Consider the following 22,262-nt stretch of genomic DNA (forward strand, 5'->3'; position numbering starts at 1 on the left):
TCCGATCCGATTCCGATTCTTGTTACTTTGGTATATATATAATATTATTAATATATATGATTGAAAATGCTAATTATGAAATGATACTTCAATATATTATATAACAATGTAACATTAACATACCAAATATAGTTGACTACAATGAATAGAGAAAATTAAAATGCGATTCACAAACCATAAGTTCAAACTTGAAACTTGAAATTTCATAACTATTACTATTACTAATGACCATTTGACAAATTAACTTAGTTCAAGATGCAAGATTCAAAATTCATTGTTCAAATATGATTTTATGAATATAATATATCATAAAGATGCTCATGATGACAATGAGCCGAATAGCATGAAACAATGAAATAATAATAATGTATCATAGCCATATCAAAGTGAGTATAATCAATAAAATGACAAAATGCCAATAATGAGAATGGAATCATCTCAAGTGCTCTCTAATCATCCCCTGTGCCGAAGTCCTCATCACTGGAACTATAAGACTCCTCGAGGGTAAGATCCTGGTCCTTTAAAGGAACACCAACTAGCCCTACATTGGCTTCTGCATCGACATCCTCATCAATCTGAGTTGGATCCTCTGGCTCCACATCCCATAGTGCTGCAGGGCTCTCCTTGTACTCGCATGTCTTGCGATCTTTGAGCCGCAAGTAACCATGTACAACAACCAGCTTCTCCGCTCTCTTAGAGGTAAGTCTGTTCCTCTTAACAGAGTGAATGAAGTTATAGGTGGACCAATTCCTTTCTATAGCTGAGGAGCTAGACACCTGAGATAACAAAGTTAAAAGTTACAACTTACAACTTACAAACAAATGTTCATACAATTTGTAACAAATGATAAATGGTAAATCAATGATTAATAATTATTGAATCAATGATTAATAATTATTGAATCAATGAATCATAAATTAAAATCAGCAAGGTAAAACTCTTCAAGTTAAGATTATAAAGGGTTGGAATTAGTTATTAGTATTACAAACCTGAGAAAGCAGGCAGATGGCTAGTGAAGTGATCTTTAACTTTTGTGACCCATGACATTTCCACCACAAAATGGGATTCTTTTGTGCCATGGTTTTGAGATCCACCTTTGCAATATCCGAGTATCCTACAAGTTACAAGTTTTAAAGTTTACAACATAATATTAAAATTATAAATAACTTAAATAAAGTTATAACTTATAAGTAAAGTAACAATTAATTATTAAAAGAACTTATAATTATAAAGAGTTTAGAGCACCGAATCAAGATTTAAGGATTACCTAAAAGACTAGCAAATTTGGACCACTCGGTGCGAATCTTGCTAGCAGTCTCAGTATCATACATTTTGGCAATGCATCGAAAGAACACATTCTTCACCTCATCATCCCAAAGTGGTGTGACTCTACCAGGCCTAGGTATGTACCACTTTGGGTTCAATGTATAGGCAGCCATGTGCAAAGGAGTGTTCAACTTCTCCCACCTACGGTGAATGATAGACTCAATGTGCTCCGTATAGAATGCCAGAGTGGGGTCTCTCTCACGCACAATAGCCCTCATCTGCCCAAGCATGGAATCAATGCACTCATAAACCTCTCCAAGGCTAGGTGAATCTGCATCTCCATATCTAATCACCTAAAACACTGGATTAATGATGGAGACTATGTATTTTGCATCACTCCAAAACTGATCACTCTTCATTGTCTCCTTTACCCTCTTCCCTTGCTTTGTTCTGCACTTAGGCCATCAATTCCATTCTTGTGTCATAACCATGAGTTGCAATGGCTCTTGCAACTCAATCATTCTCTCCAAGAGAATATAATATGATGCATACCTCATCTCAACTGGTTTTAGGAATTGCTTCTTTGCAAAGCTCCTGAAAAGTGCATATGATGTATGGTGGTTGCAGATAAACATCTGCACCTCTCTCTTATCATTAACCACCTTTCTAATCCACTCTATTTTTCCCATGTCTTTGAGTGCATTGTTCATGGCATGCACACAACATGGAGTCCACCAAATATGCCTATAAGCTGCCTCAACAAGCCTCCCTGCAGCTTTGCAGACATGTGCTGCATCTGTCACAACTTGGACCACATTTTGTGGTCGAACCTCCTCAATGGCTTCCCTAAGCACATGAAACTAAAAATCAGCATCTTTACGATGCCCTGAACAATCAACTGCCTTCAAAAAGTATGGGCCCTCCATGCATGTAACCATAATGTTGATGAGTGGACGATGACTAATGTCCGTCCACCCATCCATGATAATGTTGCAACCTGACTCCATCCAACATGCTTTCATTTGCTCCATCAAGATCCCAACCTTGTCATAGGCTCTATCCAACACTGTAGTCCTCAGCTTGTGGTCACTTGGTGGCACATATGACGGCTCTCCCTCATTCACTGCCATGGTCATCATCCTCACAAAATAGGGAGACCAAGCCACATGTGTAGAGATGCCATTGGCAAAGAAGAAATCACCAACAACATCATCTAACCGGTCCGTTGCATGTATGTTAAATAAATGAGCAATGAGGTTACTATCACTACAACTTGTAGTTGCTTTCCGTTTCCCCCTATTGCTGTCCCCTGCTGAGCTATGTGTAGGTGAGGAGAATGACGGTGTAGGTGACATAGTCCGTGCTCTCTGATGCAAGATACGAGTAGATGTATCTCACTGCCCCTGTAACTGCTGTATATTTTGTACCTATTGCCTAGCAGACAAAGATCTAGGCACTAGAACATCACTATCATTAAGAATGCCCCATAGTTTATTCACTTCAATTCTGTATTTGACATTCTCAGGATTTGACAAGAATATGCATGGGTTCACACCATAGCCACTCCAAAAAAGAAGGTGTGAATTAACTCTTGTAATGCTGTCAAACCATTATGCTCCACATATATTGCATTTCCATTTGTGTGTGCTACCCCCTGAAGGTGTAGGACGTGTCATTTTTGTAGCAAACTGTTTAAGAGGGGACTTTGGGTCATAAGGACCCCTAGCATACTTCCTCAAAATCTCTGAAGGGCAATCAGTAGAAGGCACCCCTGGTGCAACATAAGGAGGCTCTTCCTCAAGCTCAGATTGACCACCTACATCAGCCCCATGATCACTTCCTTCAGGCTCAGGTTTAGGCTCATAATCAAATGCACTTGGCTCATTAATTTCCATGTCTTCTGCACTTTGGCCGGATCTAGAAGCTATTTATAAAACTGCATTTCACAAAATGAAAATAAAATTATAAAAATGATCATGATACATTTCAGCCCAAGTAAAAATAATTTAAAACTTAAAAATTTACTATTTAAAAATTTAAAGTATTAAAAAATGAAGCTAAATACTAAAAGTAAATACTAAATAAAAATATAATGAGTTAAAGAAATAATAAATTTTATAATCTTAATAGGAATATCATAATAAAAGATGATTATAATAAAATATAATACTATTAAAAGGGGTGATATAAGATAATATAATACCTTATTAATCAAAGGTTAAATACAATGTAATCAATATTACAAATATAATTATAGTTGAACAATTATTAAACTAATATTGTTAATTGCTCCTGATCGGTCATGTCTTTTGAGCATAATATGGACTTGGTATATAAGGAGAATAAATTTAAAAAGGAGGACATCAGAGAATAGGATAGAAAAGATATGGAAACTTTGGAAATAATCAATACTATTAAGGTTTTTAGAATAATGTCCCTATATTTCTAAACGGGAGGAACTAGGGACATTACAAATTGGCAACTTGTTCATAGCATGCTTCAAGTGCTTGTTTTGAGTTTTAAGCCTTCTATCTTGCCTAGTTCTCATGCTTTTCCTTAGTTGTCCCATTTAATTAATATATGATAAATCTATCTTAACATAGTCATTTAACAACACTGTTTTCCGTACGGGTAAATTAAAACAATGCATACACACAATGAACACGGACACGAACAGCAGAATTATATTCGCATATGCTAGACATACATTATGCTTCATAAGATGAGTAATAGAAGATGCTCCTTTACAACGATCCCAGACGGGATATAAATACTATCCGCCGAACCTTCTCGAAGGAGTCCGTCGGCCACAAACATTATGTCTGCTACAAACTATTTACCCGTCGGCTACAAAAACACCGCCGGGACCACTAGTCGGCTGACACCATCCTCCCCAAAAAGAACAGTCATCTCCTGACGACTAACAAAATTATGAGACAACTTATAAACAACAAAAGAAATACTAGAGAGAAGGGGGCGTCCCAGAAGAGTGTTGCTGGCGACGCAACTCATACACCTACTCTGTTCTGATGCAGAGATCTATCTGAATCTAAGAATTAACCTCGACAGCCTCCTTTAGAAGAAGTGCCGCATCCATAGCCTGCCTCCTAGCTAATTGCATCTCGTGCTCAGCTGCATCCTTATCTCGGACAGCCGCTTCTGTACCTTGCCTAGCCACATCCCTCTCCTGCACCACTGCTGCCATATCTGCCAGTAGTGCCGCCCGCTCTGTGGCCCATGCTGCCTGCCGGTCGGCCAAGTCGGCGGCTACCTTCTCTCTAGCCTCGCTCTCGACTGCCAATGATCTCTCTGCTGCAACCCTGTCCGCCTCCGCATGCCGACGACCATAGTAAACATCCTTGTACAATCCCACAATCTCATGTGCCAGCTTCATTAGAGGGGTGTCACTAGGTCCCAACTCCGGCTTAGTAGCCCAATCTGCCAACATCTCAGCTGTCTCCACCGCCGGCCAACAACCCTTGTCTACAAAACAAGTCTAAAATCGTCGAGGAGAGATCCCACGGATATATGCTCTGATCAAATGCCACTCCCTCCGCCGAGTCAGGGCCTGAATTGCCACATCATGTCCCTTCTTCAATTCAGACTTCATAGTCCTGAGGTAATCCCGACACTTGTCCTCATTTGACCTGTAATCCTCCTTGGCGAAGTCCTCCAATGACCATTCCGCATCACTCTTCTCCTCCTCATCAGTGGGAGCCATGCCCACATCCGGTGCCGCCTCCTCTGCTATTGGCGCAACCACGGCATGTGGCATTCCCTCCTCCTGAAGCTGAGGCTCTGGTACTGCCGGTGATGTTCCTGAATGCCTAGGAGACTGAATGGACGGACCCCGCTTGGCAAGAGAGAGTCGGAACTGCTGCCTCGGAAACACACTAGCCTTATCCATCACCTCGGGTTGGTCTGACTACGCGAGCTCCATGTTCTCCTCCTGTACTAGCTGGGCTGACTCGGCCTCTGCTAAAAAAGATGACGAAACAGTGACAATTGCATCACAATCAATGACATCCAACTGAACCTGCGGCTCAGGCTCCGGCGGTGGCAACTGTGCTCTCTGTGAGGATGCGATGGTGACATCTGTTGGTACAACTGGAATCACCTCCGCTACAACCATCGACAATATCTTGGTGACTATCCGTGGGACAACATCTGTCGCTGTCTGTGGGACCATCTTCATCATTGTCCATGGGACATCGGCCTCCGCTGGAGGAGTCATGAGGATAGGGGCATGGTGTTGGCCAAACGGCGGAATGACTATCGGAAAGGTAGTCAAATGCGCCGAAGTTGATAGTTGAGGAGGGGTAAAGAATGTGGGCCCACTACCCACTGCCTCACCGCCAACTTCCGTCGAAGTGCTCTCCTCTTCTTCCATGGACTCAGCCCTATCACTCACTGAAGTGCCTTCCAGTTCGCTCTCTGTCTCTCCGGAAGCATCTAGTCCGTGGAGTACTTTCTTGTGGCCTGCTGCTGATCCTCCTATATCCAAGTGTCGCCAATAGAATATGGGAGGCTCCCTGTTTGCTAACTTGCCCCTTGGAGGAGCCTCAAAATCATCCAGTGGAATCTCGCTAGCTGCAACCTCCAGAAACAGCCCGATGGCATGGTGCGGCATAAAAAATGATCGTTGCTGAAGGGTCATAAACTCCTCCATCCTGTTAGCCAGGACTGAGGCCCAATCATATACCACTCCCTGCATGATACCATTCATAAACACAATCTGCGGCAATGCTATATCTGAAGCTCGAGTGGCACCTGTCAACCTGCTCTTGATGACATCCATGATACACCGCCAATGACCCTTCCGAATAAAGTCCCTGCGAAGCCCTCTGCACTTTGACCCTTGAACCGCTGCCTCCCGCTCCACGGGTGTAAGGTCCCGGCACAGTAGATCTATCCAATGCTCCTTTTGTTCCCTTGAGAGTTTATGGTTCTTGATTTCCACTTTCCTCCCTTCGAGGCCAGGGATGCCGAAAACCCTATTGAAATCTCTAGGTTTAAAGGACACCGTCATCTGCTGCTTCTTGTACAGGAATGTACTTGTTCTGCTCCGGGAGCTATATGTCTTTATCATGGTGCGCAATACTGATTCAAACAACCGCATGGAAAAGATGGGAAGCTGGATGGCCCAATGTACCTGTGCCCGCATCAGAATCTGTTTAATCTAGTCTACCTCTGGGGTCTCCTGCCACCACCTCCGGCATTCGCTTCCACTAAGACTCTCGAACTGGATGGTGAGATACGTGAGTTCCTCCTTGGTCTTCTGCTTCTTGCTACTAGAACTCGAGGGACCTGCAACTTGAATCCCTGATGCCAAAACTCTTGAGTTTTTTTCCATATTAGCCGCCAGCTGACTCTTCCACGACTTTCGTTTGCCTGCCGATTCCATGCAAAAATGGTGTCTTCTTTCTTATATAGTTCCCCCTTACCCCTATGGCAAACAATTGAAGTGCTCGCTAAATTACCTCCCGCAGAAAACTGCCCGCCCAGTCCCCCCCATGGAAGAGAAAACCAGTCGATTGCTAGGCGTGGCTGTCCTCGATTGCCCCTTGCAAAAGAAATGCGTCAAGCTCTCGGCGAGGAAGTCCAAGACCGAGTCCCTTCAATGTAGTGAATTTGTAGTGCTCGCTTCTTACTTAATGTCCATAGTCGTATATGAAATAGATTTGATTCGTGGGATTCCAAACCCTGCCCTTGTCAAACGAACTCCTATGGTGCTTTGAACAAATCGAACAGCGCTTCATGCCTCAGTGTCCATTAGAAAATGTACCATTTCTAGTATGGCCGTTAATAAGCTTTCCTTGATAATGCTGAAAAACACCTCACTGGTAGTCGATGTTCCCAACTCGACTTCAAATGCCGGGCTTCAAAATCATGAGAACGATAGAAGACATACAATGATGCCCAATAGAAGATTCACGGTGCTCAAGAGACCTCTGCAGTGACGCCATACTCATCCCGGCTTATCCTGTGTGAAATGTCATAGAGGGATAATAACTCCGGCATGCTGTTTCCTGCCTAGCAAGTAGATCGCAACCCGCGGAAGATGCAGATTGGCGACTTGACAACCCTGCGGAAGCTACCGCAGAGAGGACAGGCCAGAGGAGGTTGACTGCAGGACAACCTCCCGCAGAGAAGTGCCCACGGGAAATCTCCTGCGGACCTGTTCCCGCAGGGTATCTCCGCCGAGAATTGCCCGCGAGCCCCTCCCGCGGAAAGTTGCTGCCCGTGGGTCTCTCCCAAGGGGTTTTTTTTTTTTTTTACAAATTAAATTACAGAGGTACCTCCAGTTGGTGTCGCCACCTCACAGTCCTTTAATGACGACAATGGAGGATTCATGTGAGCATTGGGCGACGACACCCTTCTTGCGCGGCATATTTTCAATTCAAATCTGTTAACTGACTGAGGCACCTCCTGTCCATCCAACGTCGATAGTTTGATCGCTCCATTGTCGCCAACCTCCCGGATCTAGTATGGTCCAACCCACCGCACCTTAAATTTTCCCGGCTTGATTTCATTGCGATCATCATACTTCAATACTAACTGTCCTGGCTGGAATCTACTACATTTCAAATGCTTATCATGCCAGACCTTGCGTCTGTTCTGTGCCACTTTCGTCGCCCACTGTGCCAGCAATCGCTTCTCCTCTAGCTTATTCAGATTACTTAATCGCTCCTGTAAGCTTTCGTCGTCATCCAGCTTGTTTTCCAATGCTATTCGCAAACTCGAGATCATGAATTCTACTGGGACTACTGCTTCCTGTCCAAACATTAACTGGAATGGTGTGTGCCCTGTCGTCACCTTGTACGCCATGCGGTAAGCCCATAGGGCGGCGGGTAAGTTTTCCTACCAATTAGCACCTTCAACCGCGCAGGATTTGTAGATGATGGATACTAGGATTTTATTGGTAGCCTCGGCCTGTCCGTTTGCTCTTGGATAATACGGACTTGACAATGAATGATAAATCTTGAACTGCGTGGTGAGCAAGCGGATGACATGATTAACAAAATGACCTCCCCTATCACTTGTTAATTGTAACAGGATTCCATACTTGGTAATGATCTGTTTATAAATAAATTTTGTAGTGCTGATGGCCGAGCTATCTGGTGACACACGTGCCTCCACCCACTTGGTTAGGTACTCCGTTGCAACAATGATGTACCGGCACCGTTGAGTCTTGCTCACCCTCAGTGGTCCAATGAAATCTAATCCCCATCGCTCAAAAAGTTTTTGCGCATGTGAGGGGTGAAGTGGCATGAAATCTCTCTTCAACGACTTCCCGGCCCGTTGGCAATTGTCACATCCGACGACCCATTCCCGCGCGTCATTGTACGCCGTCGGCCACCGAAGACCTGCGAGCAATATCTTCCGTGCAGTGGTGTCGGGCCCCATATGTCCTCCCGTGGGACCCTCATGTGCTTCTTTTAACACCTGCGGTATCTCCTCTTCCAACACACACCGCCGAAGAATATGATCTGGCCCCATTTTGTAGAGCAATCCATTGATCAATTGAAACGTGTGACTCCTGATTATCAACTTTCACCTATCATTTGATGACATCCCAGTGGGAAACTGTCCTGTTGACAGGTACTCGCCAATAGTCCTGTACCATTCCGACAGTACCCCAATCTGAAGCAGCTGCGCGTCAGGGAAGTCGTCATTCACACCCTCCGCTGGTTCCCCTGTTTTGATCCGCGACAGGTGGTCGGCACTGACATGTTTCTTTCCTGGCCGAACAATGATTTTGAAAGTAAATTCTTGCAACAGGAGTAGCCATCTGCTGATCCTCCCTTGGAAGACAGGTTTATTAATCATGTGCAACAGGGCCTGGTGATCAACATAGAACACAAACGGTGTAGCGAGCAAATAATGACGGAATTTTTGCACAACATAGACCATTCCCAACGCTTCTCTTTTAGTTGTGTTGTAGTTCTGCTCGGCTTTTGATAGCAACCGACTGGCAAAGTATATTGGGTGATCCAGTCCGTGATTACCTGTCTGTGCCAGGGTCGCGCCGATCGCATAGTTGGAGGCGTCCACATGAACATGAAACTTTTTGTTCCAGTACGGATATGCCAGGATGGGTGTTGTAGCCAGTCATACCTTTAGCCCTTCAAATGCCTCATCCTGCTCTTCATCCCATCTAAATGATTCTTCCTTGCAGGTTAACTTATCTAACGGTTGGGACACCTTGGCAAAATTTTTAATAAATCTCTTGTAATAACCTATATGCCCAAGAAAAGATTTTACCTCCGTCACATTAGTAGATGGCTGCATTTCAAGAATGACTCTCACCTTGTCAGGATCCGTCTTTAACCCTTCCTTACAAACAATGTGTCCAAGCAGTTTTCCGTGTGAAACCATGAATTTTCACTTCTTGGGATTCAACGCTAGCCGGGCTCTGCGACATCTCTCCATGCATTCATTGAGTGCTGCCAGGTGTCCGTCCTCCGTGCTAAATATTGACCAATCATCTAGGAAGGCTTTGAAGTTTCCCACGGACATCCTGTCGAAGATATGCTATATAATCCGCTGGAATGTGGCCGGCGCGTTACACAACCCAAATGGCATCCGGTTGTACGCGTAGACCCCATCTGCAACGACAAACGTTGTCTTCAACTTATCCTCCTCCGCTATAGAAATCTGATTGTATCCGAAGAACCCGTCCATAAAGTAGTAAATTTCATGTCCCGCGACCTCCTCTAGAATGCTATTTGTGAATGGAATCGGAAAAGGATCTTTGATCGTCACTGCATTCAGGTATCTGAAATCGACGCATATCCGGATTTGAGTAGTATCCTTCTTCAATGAGATGACTATCGGCGACACACATTCACTGGTCTGCACCTTGAAGATAATGCCAGCTTCCAGCATCCAATTGATTTCCTCTGTAACCCGTGTTGCATAGTTCTTGTTCACTTGTAGGGTCGCTTTCATACAAGTATGGCTCCCTCCACTAGCGGGATGCGGTGCACACACAATTCTAGCGGTACTCCCTTGAGGTCCTTGTATGTCCATGCAATCACATCCTTGTATTCCAGAAATATCTTGAATGCCGTGGCCCTGAGTACTGGATCCCAGTTATCTCCAACTAGTATGTTCTTTAGCTCTGCCTCGTCCCCCAAATTAATTGTTTGCAGCGTAGCTTCATTATACTTGATTGTCTCCCCTCCCCTGTATGCATGGGCGGGTGTAACATCCAACGGTGCCTCCCCCTCCTTTACTTCAGTAAACTCCTTCGGATATTCATTCTCAATTGACAGAACATTGCAGCTGTGAAATAATTCATAGTCCTCCATTTGGAAGTGGTAGAGACCGTTGACGGAATCCAAGTCATCATTCGTTGATCCCCCGTCCAATCGGAGGACGCCCGCCTGATCCGGTTCCATCCGTTGTCTACCTTTATCCTCTTCTCCCTCGGAATTTGATGACAGGGCCTCTTCCCCTACCATTTGGGTATGCAGATCAATGACAAAGGGGCGACCTTTACTTTCCAGTGATAAGGTGTTCTTCTTCCAGTTGTGTCGAGCTCTTGCTTCGATAAGCCATCCGCGGCCCAGGATGGCGTCGTACCCTTTCCTCTTCAATGGAATTACTACGAAATCCATCAGGAACGGCTGAGTGCCAATTGTTACCGGCTATGCCATGAGAATACTCAGCGGTTTAATGCCATGTTGATCGGCGGTCAGCAGCTGAAATCTCGGAGGCCACAATGTCGGCTGTCCAAGTTTCCTCTAGGTTTCTTCTGGCAATATATTTACGCCGGACCCTCCGTCAACGATTGTATCCGTGAGAACATGTCCAAGGATCCCCATCTTGACGACTACGGGGTGCCATCCGGATGTCAGCGCCAGCAACATCTAATGTTCTCCACCTACAGCAATCTCCTTTTCCTTCCCTCGACTTGGTTCTCCCGGTGACTTTTCCTTCCCTTGAGTTGATTCTTCCGCAATATTTGAAAGAGCAGATCGAAGTTGAGGCATGGTGAGAAGCAAATCATTTACCTTTACTCGCACCTCCATTTGCAAAATTTGCCGTACTATGTTTTGTTCTGCGGAATTCCTCGCTGAAGTGCCGGCGGTGTCCGGAGGTGTTGCTGCTTGGGATACTTTTCTAACCTCCGCCCGTGCTTCCGCAAATTTCCTCTTTTCTTTGGCGGGGTCCGGGTATTCTTTTGCTTGTTTCCGCGTAATTGCCAAAGCTTCTTCCTCATCTGCCCCGATAGTGATCAAGTTCACTCCGAATTTTGGACACTTTGAGTTGTCGTGATCGCCAGGTCCGCACCATCGGCAAAATAGTTGAGGTGTATTCGCCATTGGACACTCCTGCGCAAAATGCCCCCACAAGTTACATGCGCGGCACTGAATAATCGATCGTCCATTTGTATCATACTGGATTCGACTTCGGCTCCCATTATTATTGTTATTGTTCGCATTGTTGTTATTTTGCCCTCTGTTATTATTCCTGTACCCTCCGGATGTGGCACCTGCGCTATTCGTATTTCTGCTACTGCCCGACGAGGAAGCCTCCTGTGTAAGAAGCACCTGCGGAGATCCTCTTGTCTTCATGTTAAAGGGGCACTCTTTTGTCGAATGGCCCAGGATTTGACAAATGTCACAAAATTGGTTCTTTGGACACGATCCTTTAGTATGACCGTCGGTCTTACACTGCGTGCACCATAGCTCATTGCCTTTTGGCTCCTTTTGCATGTTTTTAAACTCCTTCATCATGCGGATCATGTCCTTCTATAAGGTGCGGACCTTCTTGCTGCTGCCTTCATTGTCGCTACTATCTTCTCCGGTAGGCTCCTCATCATCAGAATCAGATGAGCTAGTCTTCTTCTTCTTTGTCTTCTGCTCACTTTCGAGGTCTAATGCTCTACTATAAGCTTCCACGTATGACGACGGTGGCACAATTTTCATTTTCTTCCACAACTTCGAGTGTAGGCCTTCCACGAACCATCTTTTTTGAAGTTCGTCTGCTGACTTACTTTCCATTTTATATATCAAATCTTTTAATTTCCTGGCGTAAACACGGACGGTTTCGTTCTTCCCCTACTTAGTATTGAAGATCTCTACTACAATTTCATTATCATCTCGCAACAGTTTAAATTCTGCCAGAAACTCCTTTTTAATGTTATTCCAACTGTTTAGCTTTTGTGGATCTGTATCAGTGAACCAATCAATTGCTTCGCCTCGTAGGGTGTTCGGAAATTGCCTCATCCAGTCGTCTTCATCAGTTATCCCATTTGCCTTCCAAATCGTTTCACATGTTTTGCAATGTCGAATGGGATCGGTCGTACCATGGCCATTGAACTTCGGCAGTTTCTCTTTTGGTCCCGCCATCACGATTGGTTTCTGTAAACAGGCGTTGCTCAGTCCTGCAACACTAGTGCTCTTCACTCCCACACCAGCGGTCTGCACTCCCACACCGGCGGACTGGTCTCCCACACTGGCGGACTGCACTCCCACATCGGCAGTCTACACTCCCACACCGGCAGACTAGTCTCCCACACTGGTGGACTGCTCTCCCACACCGGTGCACTGCACTCCCACACCAGCAGACTGCTCTCCCACACCAGCAGACTCAACAGCTACGAACCTTGGTGAAGAAGGGTGTTTTGAAGTTGCCCCCTGCGGAAGTATATCTCAGACGAAGAGTTCACTCCATGCTCTTGCTCTGTTGGCACTCCGAGTTGTGCGAGTCGATGCTCTTCTGTCTGGATTCTCTTCCCTCAGCGAACACAAATTCAAAAACTCCTCCCGTGCTTCTTCCACCAATTCCACCCGTTGTCGAGTCTCCTCCAACAATGCCTCCGCACTCCTGTTTCTGTCGGCAATCTTCTAGAATCTCCTTTGGCGGTCTGCCTGCTGTGCTAGAATTAAATGTTCTTGTGCAGTACGGATTACATCTTTTCTCTTGGCCTTATTTCGATCCTTGTTAAGCTGATTTGGCATTAATCTTCATTCCTCCCACCTTCCAGATTCATACGGCAACGGCACCAAATGTTTACCGTACGGGTAAAATAAATGAACGCATATAGACAATGGAAATACGAACAGCAGAACTCTTTGGATTATTAGCATATGCCAGAACATTACATTATGCTTTATAAGATAAGATCCATGATTAATGATTTACAATGATCCCCGACGGGATATAAATACTATTCGCTAAACCTTTCCGAAGGAGTCCGTCGGCCACAACCATTATGTCCGCTACAAACTATTTACCCGTCGGCTACAGAAACACTGACGACAATCCAGTTGGCAGACATAGTTTCTACCTACGACAAACACCATCAATTAGCCATTTACTTTTTACTTTTTCATTTCCAATCAAAGATGGGGATATTGATAGCAAACCAAACTCATGCAAAACCTTCTATGAAAATACAAGGGCTTCATGATCTTTTGAAACTTGATTGCATTTGAACAAAATCCAAACATGTCTCAGTCACTAACACAATCCAACTCTCAAACTTGAGATGTATAATTCAATTTTCAATTTTGAAGGTCTCATTATGACTGAGTAAAGCTAAACCTTCAGATTATACAACATGCATTTTTTACTTCGAATCGCCATCAAATAAAGCACCCACACCTCTGTTTCATCATTAAAAACCATGTGTGAATAAAAACTCCCCTTGCTGATGATAAAATCTGAGTCAAAACACTTGGACCTGGAGATATTTGCTCTTGACAAAGTCTGATTTTTATAAAATCTGGGTTGAGTATCACCCCCAGTCTTATCTTTATTGCTGGCTAAGTCCAGATGTCAGCTAAAAACTGAATGATCTCCCTACGCTTGGTCAATGCCTTGCCCAGTTTGCTGATTATGAGCTTCAATCTGGACTTCTAATTCTGATTTTTGATCTGCACTTGCTTGTTGGATATTGAATTGGGGTTGGGTGGCCATTCGCACCAAATAAGGCACCATGTACTATAGCTGGGCGGAGGTTTACACCAAATAAGGTGCTATGACATGAGGTTGGTTGCAATTCACATCAAATAAGGCACCATGTCAAGGAGGGGTGGTGGAAATTAACACTAGCTCAGGTGCCTTACTCACCACCAACATGGTGGACATCCACATGAAATAAGGCACTCATGTCATCAAAAGGTAAAAATCCAACCATAAAAGGCAAGTGAGAACAACATAAAAGGGCAATCCAAGGTGGATAAGGCAAAATATCTAGTGCTGAGTGCAAATCACCATCAAATAAGGCATACTTACATAATTGCAAGTTGGAAATTGTGGCAAATAAGGTGCTGAGCCTAAAACAAGGTGGAAATCTGACCCAAATAAGGCAGGTGAACACAACTTATAGTGGGAATCCAACCCAAATCTGGAAGATGCAAACAACATATGGTGGAAATTCAACCAAAGTGAGGTAAACTGTAGATGCATATAACATATGGTGGAAATCCAACCCAAATAGGGCAATCCATTGTAGGATACTAATAAATCATTAGTATGCTTATTGGGTAAGAGAGTTGGCTAGTTAGTTGTAGCAAAGGGGTGTTTGTGTTAGTTTGCGTAGCCAAGTGGAATAGTATATAAGGACTAATGGAAGCAATTTAAAGACAGATTTTGTACGGACTATTTTGGAATCAATAGAATTAAGCATTTCCTTCACATTGCATGGTATTATGGTAATACATTTGTTGTGTGTTGTAATTAATATTGAGTATTTGTCATATCCCGAATGGATATTCTACTAATTTTTCTCACAAACAGATTTCAGTAGCAATAGATAACTCATGCAACCCAAACCAGTAATATAAACCAGCAAATAAATCAATAAATGCTCATTAAAATACCTTCAATGTTATTGCATTATACATCAGCAATACAATAACTAGATATCAAAATCCAATCATAAACACAACAATAATAATCAGATTGGAAACGTATTAGAAGAATTTGTAAAACCCAGCATGAACTCTGTCTGGAATCCACTACAGTGATGAACTGGGGCTACATCCAATCCACTAACAATAGCCTAAAGGTTTGCATCCTCGTGTCTGAAATGGAAGATGTAAGCTCTCCCAATGTTTCTCCAAGAGGAACTCAAGTTCTCCAAAACAAAGCAATAATCCAAGCCTCCTGAAATGAGCTTCTCCTCCGCCTCTTAAAGACCAACCTGTGACTCTTCAACTTCTGTATTCTTGTCCCTACTCCTAATGCCAACTCATCTCTAATTCACTTTCTTATAATTAAAATTGACTTAATAATTCTGTATTAAGTCCTCAAAGGTCATATATTCGATTGGCCTATTAGTTTTTAATGTCCCAGGAAAAGGGGACATTACAGTCCTCCCCCTCGAGATTGTTTTCCCTCAAATAACTACAAGCATGCAACCACGATACTTGGGTCCCATATCAACCTCATGAATAATGCACTGACAATCTGTTGCGCTATTGTGATATGAACAAAGGACTGGGAACTGCAAAGTCATTCACCGACTTCCCATAATAACAAAACAAGTGTGCTAATGTTAGGATCCCAAACCATGTTGTCATGACCATCAGATATAATGAGATAGAAATGTATCAAGGAGCTATGTATATTACAGTAGATGGTGACGACCCAACCTAAATTGTTGATGTAAGAAACAAGCTGCTCAATAGCTGAAATCAACACCATGGGCACATAAAATACCATACTGTTGTCATCAATTTGGAGAACTCCTAAGTACATAGGTGCTATGAGTAAGAATGAGGCTGGAAAACTATCCCCTATGATCGAAACATAACTCTCCTCAATCCTCCACCAAAGTCTATTCAATGGTTGATGTATGAAATCCATCCAACTCATATATAGGTTGGAATCTGGAACCATATATGAGTTGATCAAAGGATGAGCAACCATAGTCAATTCACCACACCAATCCTATGACCAAGATTCACCACTAGGAACTATATCTGGATCCAAAATTTTGAAGTCAAGATCATCCTCTTTATGCCACTCAAAAAGAGCTCCCTCATTTATCTCAAAAAGGGGATTATCGAAAGTCCAATCAGCATCTACTTCAAACAAGGGGTTGTCTACAAGCTGAATGTGATCTGAAATTTTAGTACTTGGTCTTTTGGGACAACTATCCAAGTCATAAGTCTGCTGAATGCTATCAAGTTCATTAGTTACTTCTTGGAAAAACTCCTGCCTCTCTGTACTCTCATGCTCCCTAGTCTGATTTGTGACCCTAACCCGATTTTTTGCTTCATGAAGAGTAATCTGTGTATCATCCAATGCCTCATGAGCATACTTAAGTTCGTTGTTGAGCTCCGTAATCTCATTCTTTCCTTTACTCAACTAATCAACATATATTCCAGCAATCTTAAGAATATAATCCCTGTCGGAAAGCAAACATAAATAATTTGATTTCATAGATTCAAGGGCTGTTTTGACTAACTACAAATCAACAACAAACAAATCTCCTTCCACCCCTTTTTGAGCCTTCCTATGGAGATCCTCAACCATCTTGTGAGTGCTATCATAACGTACCAAAGATGCCACAACCATGTCTTCACTGACCTTCAACTACTTTTTAAAGGCATGCATCTCATTACTATCATGTTGATACAACTCATTTTCTTGTAGTGTCATCTTGGATTGTTTCTCGAAGTTAATATCATGCGTATAAGAAAAACATGGTTCTTTACACCTCTCAAAAATATAATCATACGCCTCAATTTCCTTGTTCCTTTGATTTGCATGCAAAGGCAAAAGTGTTGCTATGTTATTATTTTCGAGTGCAACCAACCTCATCAACATGTTTGTCAAGGCTAACCTCCAAATCACCAACGTAGAAACTTGTATGTTCCTTATCCACAGCTGAAATCATCTTATCTACATTTTTTCCAGCGCTGGTCTAAATTTATTTAGCCTCCTCTTCGTTATTACAATTCCCACAAACATGATCGGGTGTACTAGTGTCCTCACATGTCAAGCAAATTTGTTCCTACCTCATAGGGGTTCCTTCAACTTGTAAACCCATGGAGATCAACTCACTATCCATCATGCGATCTGGAAATCTGTTGATTCTATGCTTAATTACGTCCTCCACTAGCTCGAAGGCTACTTCTGAGATCATCAACTTAAACAAGCCTTTGCAATATCTATACCCACTTCTCCAAAAAGGCTAACAAGGTTGACTACAACCTCTTGCAAATTTCAACATCTACATCAAGAATTGAAGATATAATAGTGTGCATGCAAGTCTTTACCCTTCTTGAATGGTAGCTCCTAATTTCGAACAAGAAGCATTCTAACAGCTAAAGGCTCCTAATTTCAAACAAGAAGCATTCTAACAGCTAAAGAATTAAATCACTGCATTCAAGGTCAATCATAATATAAAATAATCTCATCTCTACCATAATATCCAAAATCTAAACCCTCTTGTCAAAAGCAGGGTCTTTGTCATCATGTAATCCCTCCAAGTTCTTCACTATCAGCTGCAAAACTCTCTTCAACACCACATCATTGTAGGTTGTTGTAGGAGATGTTACTCGCATAATCACATTGAAACAAGAGGCGACAACAAGCCTCGCATCATTTTGTGGATGTTCCATAAACTTGGGTTGGACCAAGGCAACCATTGAAGTTTGTAAAGCCCAATTCGCGAGCCTACAATCTGCCTGCTCTACATTGGTCAAATATGTTTCTATCTCTTCCAGTTTGGATAGAACATCATTTGAGGATTCCATGTGTTCTAATTGCAACCCAAACTCGTACAACCAACCAAGATCTTTCTCTTTCTGCAAGTCTCTTAGCTGAGGGCCATTTAATGTATTGTTAAATTCCTCTGAAAAAACGTTGTTTTTCAGCTCTTCCATTGTTCTGTATTCTAGGATCAAAAACTACCCCAATCTGATACACACTTCCCCTGTGGATCGCTGCTGTAATAACATGTCTGAACTAAGTTTTCTTTGCTGCCTTGAAATACTGTTAACCAATTTTCCTAAGCTGATTTTCCTACAGAGAACCCTTACTCTGATTGTGATTTTACTCTATCACTAGGCCAATTGTAACTTCCTTGTTCAGTATTGGCAGATTGTTTTGTATGTGTCTCAATATTCACAGCATTCTGATATGATATACAGTCCCCTTAACATAAAGAAATCGAATACCACTGCATTGAACTGCCTAATACCTTGATTTTTTCCTTAAAATTTTTAAAAAATAGTTTTCTTGTTTGTGATAATGGAGATAGTTTTCAATTTGTGAAGTGATATCATGATGCAGAGAGTCATTCCATGCAGATTTTATCTAAAACAACATTTTTGACAATGGACGACATCTTTGAAACATTAATCTACTTCCTTCTATTGAAACTTGAGGAAAGTCTCCAAATAAGAAGATAGATTCTTCGCTTAATCTTGTGATCTATAATCATAGGTAGCAGTAGATACCCTGACCTGCAATAGCACTTGTCAAAGCAAATTCTTTCCCTAACATATCATGGAAGACTCTACTTAGAAGGTTGTATGTCACTATTGAATGTTCTATGTCACATGAACTTCACAATTCGTCACTGACAACACAAAAAGTAGCAGAAGTAGTAATTGAAATAATCTGCAGCAGAGCCAACTGAGAGAAGACACGCACAATAGAAATCTCGCATAGAGAATATGAATGACTCTTGTATCTTCCTGAACCAAAATTATCTAAATCTTTCTTACTTAATTTACCGCTACAAGGCACTTTCCTTCAGGTACTGTCAATACCTTTCCAACAGACAACTCAACCAATTTTTTATTCTCTTTATTTGCACTCGAATTGTAATCAATATATTGTAGCTCACCCACGTTCATTGAATGCACCAATATTGCTAACTATCAAGGCTCTTACTGTATATGTCAACAACAACCATTTCAAACCAAATACCTCCTCAAATGACACATAGATGGTGTTATCGAACCGGAAAAGGCTGCAATTTTAACGAAGATAATTATTTCTCGTATGTTTGTAACTGCCCAAGATGAGAATTTAATTCTTCCACTTATTACTTTGTTCTTCTAAGCGGCTACTTGCTCATGGAAAATACTGCTTATAAAGTGTCGTTAATGGTATTTGCTTTCTTAGGCGCACAATTCACCTTGCTCAACTATGACCACAGTTTTATTAATGACACCAAAATTGTAACTGTATCTAGTGCCACCAATGCATCGTCAACAACTGAATCTTTTTATGGTTTACACGTAACTGCTCAGAATACGAGAGGACATTAGATGTCGCTTTAGAATTTTTAGAGGCTACGTAATGAACAAAATATGTTCAATTTTCTAGTAATGGCAATGACTTTCGTAGAAATTTATAAGTTTAAATCCTTCATGCTAAATATTTTTGTTTCTGATATACCGACAGACACTTTAGAAGATGATTTTCCAAACTCGATAGTTGAGTAACCCAAATGGCTTCCAATAATTACTCACTTGATGATGGTATATGCTCCTGTGCATTCAAAATATTGTCCACTCCTGCTAATTCATTTCTTCTATTAAAATGAAGTCATGAGACCATTCGACTTCCCTGTGATTCCTCTACCAAGAGACTCCTGCTTTTATGTTTGTTGAATGATTTTCTTCCTGCTCTACAACGATAGTTATCACGCCTCCATACTAAGCATTCACTGTCGACAATCTTCAAAAGTCATGTTTTCAACAAATGAATCTCGACGCAGTCCTAGAGCTGAACTTGTCTCTTCTCTGCAACTGCGAAATCTCGTCCAAGTCCTGCCATGTTAGAAGCATTACCCTTCATTTATTCCATTGTTTCCGAAAATTAGGTTGTTGGAAACTATTACCGTCTCAATAATATTGTATGAAACAAATTCTTCGCCTGAGTATTTTAAAACAATATTATTCCCCCACAAGATTTTCGAACATTGCATGAAATAAAACTTCGGGTAGGCAAATAAATAATATTTGCTCGTAACCTATATATATCAATGATGATATGAAATTTTTGTTGTTGGGAAGCTATACCCAGTGACAATTATTCAGAATTTCCTGCACTAACAAACCCAGATTATATAGCCTTCAAACGCATATGACCTCTGATAAATGTTTTTTATTTCTCTAGAACATTAATAAAGTTACACCAAAACTTTCTCAATGCTTTACGATAAACTTCCTTCACAATCATAAATGTTGCTTAATGATCTCTAAAATATTTCATAAATTCATTTGGGCATTTTAACTCCTCCCGCTATGAAGCTCTTCCCAATACAAAACTTGGGCGGCAATGAAACGACTCTTCCAATCAAAACTTCTCTCGACGACTTTTGCTACGGCTGTGACTATTGCCTGCTCTAAGAAAATGTTGTCGGTGAAAGACACTTTCTATCAACACCAATCTATTGCTCGACCCAAAAATAATTTCCGACTGCTTACATTTCACTTTATCGAGTGCTCGAAATATTTTTTGTGCTAACTAAAGTCGGCTCCATGAAGACATTTACACTCAAACTAAGGTCTTCTGAAATATTGCTCCTTTGTATTCACGTCCAGTGCTCCATATAGTCCACAATATATAGGCCTAGACTATACAATAGTGGAATCCTTCACAAACTTATACCCAATGGTGAAATATTCAATGCCCACAACTACCCATTACTTTGTTTATATTTATGCAACTCTGTTTTGATCGAACCTTAGACTATACCTAACAAGATGGCAAGTTCGATGCTTTGATACCACTGTAATATCCCGAATGGAAATTTCTACTATTTTTTCTCACAAACATATTTCAACTCCAATAGATAACTCATGCAAACCAAACCAGTAATATAAACCAGGAAATAAATTGATAAAATACCTCAATATAAAATACCTAAATAAAATAGCTCATTAAAATACCTCCAATGTTATTGCATTATACATCAGCAATACAATAACTAGAAATTAAAATCCAATCATAAACACAACAATAATAGTCAGATTGGAAACATATTAGAAGAACCTTTAAAACCCAATGTGAACTCTGTCTGTAATCCACTGCAGTGATGAACTGGGGCTACGTCTAATCCACCAACAATGGCCTGAAGGTTTGCGTCGTCGGGTTTGAAATGGAAAATGTAAACTCTCCCAATGTTTCTCCAAGAGAAACTCGAGTTCTCCAAAACAAAGCAATAATCCAAGCCTCTTGAAATGAGCTTCTCCTCCAACTTTTAAAGACCCAACCTGTGACTCTTCAACTTCTATATTCTTGTCCCTGTACCTCATGCCAACTCATCTCTTATTCATTCTCCTTTCATTAAAATTGACTTAGTAATTTTGTATTAAGTCCTCAAAGGTCATATATTGGATTGGCCTATCAGTTTTTAATGTCCCAAGAAAAGGGGACATTATGGTATTGATATGATAGATAGAAGTAGTGGTAATAGTTACATCATACATTCTTGGTAGGACTCATCTACATTTTTGGTGTTATTGCTTGTTTTTGAACCTAGAGGTCTTGTGATCATAACTTTTCGACAATGATGGCAATGGAGTGATGGGTTGCCCATTTCTACAGCAAGTACTGGTCACAGATATCATCCACACCTATCCATCCCAGCCCTACTATTCTATGGGCATAACTCTAGTACCATAACTTGCCGTAACGTGGGGGCAGCCCATAGAATTGTAGGGGAATCTGCAGTCTTCAGGTCATGGTGCAACCTGACGAGTTGACCGCTAGCCTATAATTGATAGTTGGGTAGGGCTCTACCCCGCTCCCTTCCGATTCTGGGCCATAAAAAACTATAGGCCGTAATCTGCAACTATAGATAGTAGGGCCCCGACACAACCTTAAACTAGTAGGGGGGGGGGGGGGGGGGGGGGGGGTAGTGACATGGAGGAGGAAGTAACAAGGGAGGATCAAGTAACACAAGTTTTGATGTAGGCATGGGAAGTTTTGGTCGCGAAAGGAAGCTCGGGAGAGAGCGGTTCTTGAGAGCATGATACCCAACGAACTTTTAGTCGCATCAGCAATGT

At 42.0% G+C, this 22,262-nt stretch overlaps 1 protein-coding gene across 6 annotated transcripts in view; it reads left to right on the forward strand.

Annotated features, from left to right (window-relative positions):
• Positions 1-22,262, forward strand: part of CNBT1 (cyclic nucleotide-binding transporter 1) — a 275,486-nt gene that overhangs the window by 189,935 nt on the left and 63,289 nt on the right. The gene's annotated exons all lie outside the window — the stretch shown is intronic.

The sequence above is a fragment of the Cupressus sempervirens genome, chromosome 5 (assembly GCF_028749045.1).
Source record: "Cupressus sempervirens isolate cs-2001-9-10 chromosome 5, ASM2874904v1, whole genome shotgun sequence".
In the NCBI taxonomy this organism is placed as follows: domain Eukaryota; kingdom Viridiplantae; phylum Streptophyta; class Pinopsida; order Cupressales; family Cupressaceae; genus Cupressus; species Cupressus sempervirens.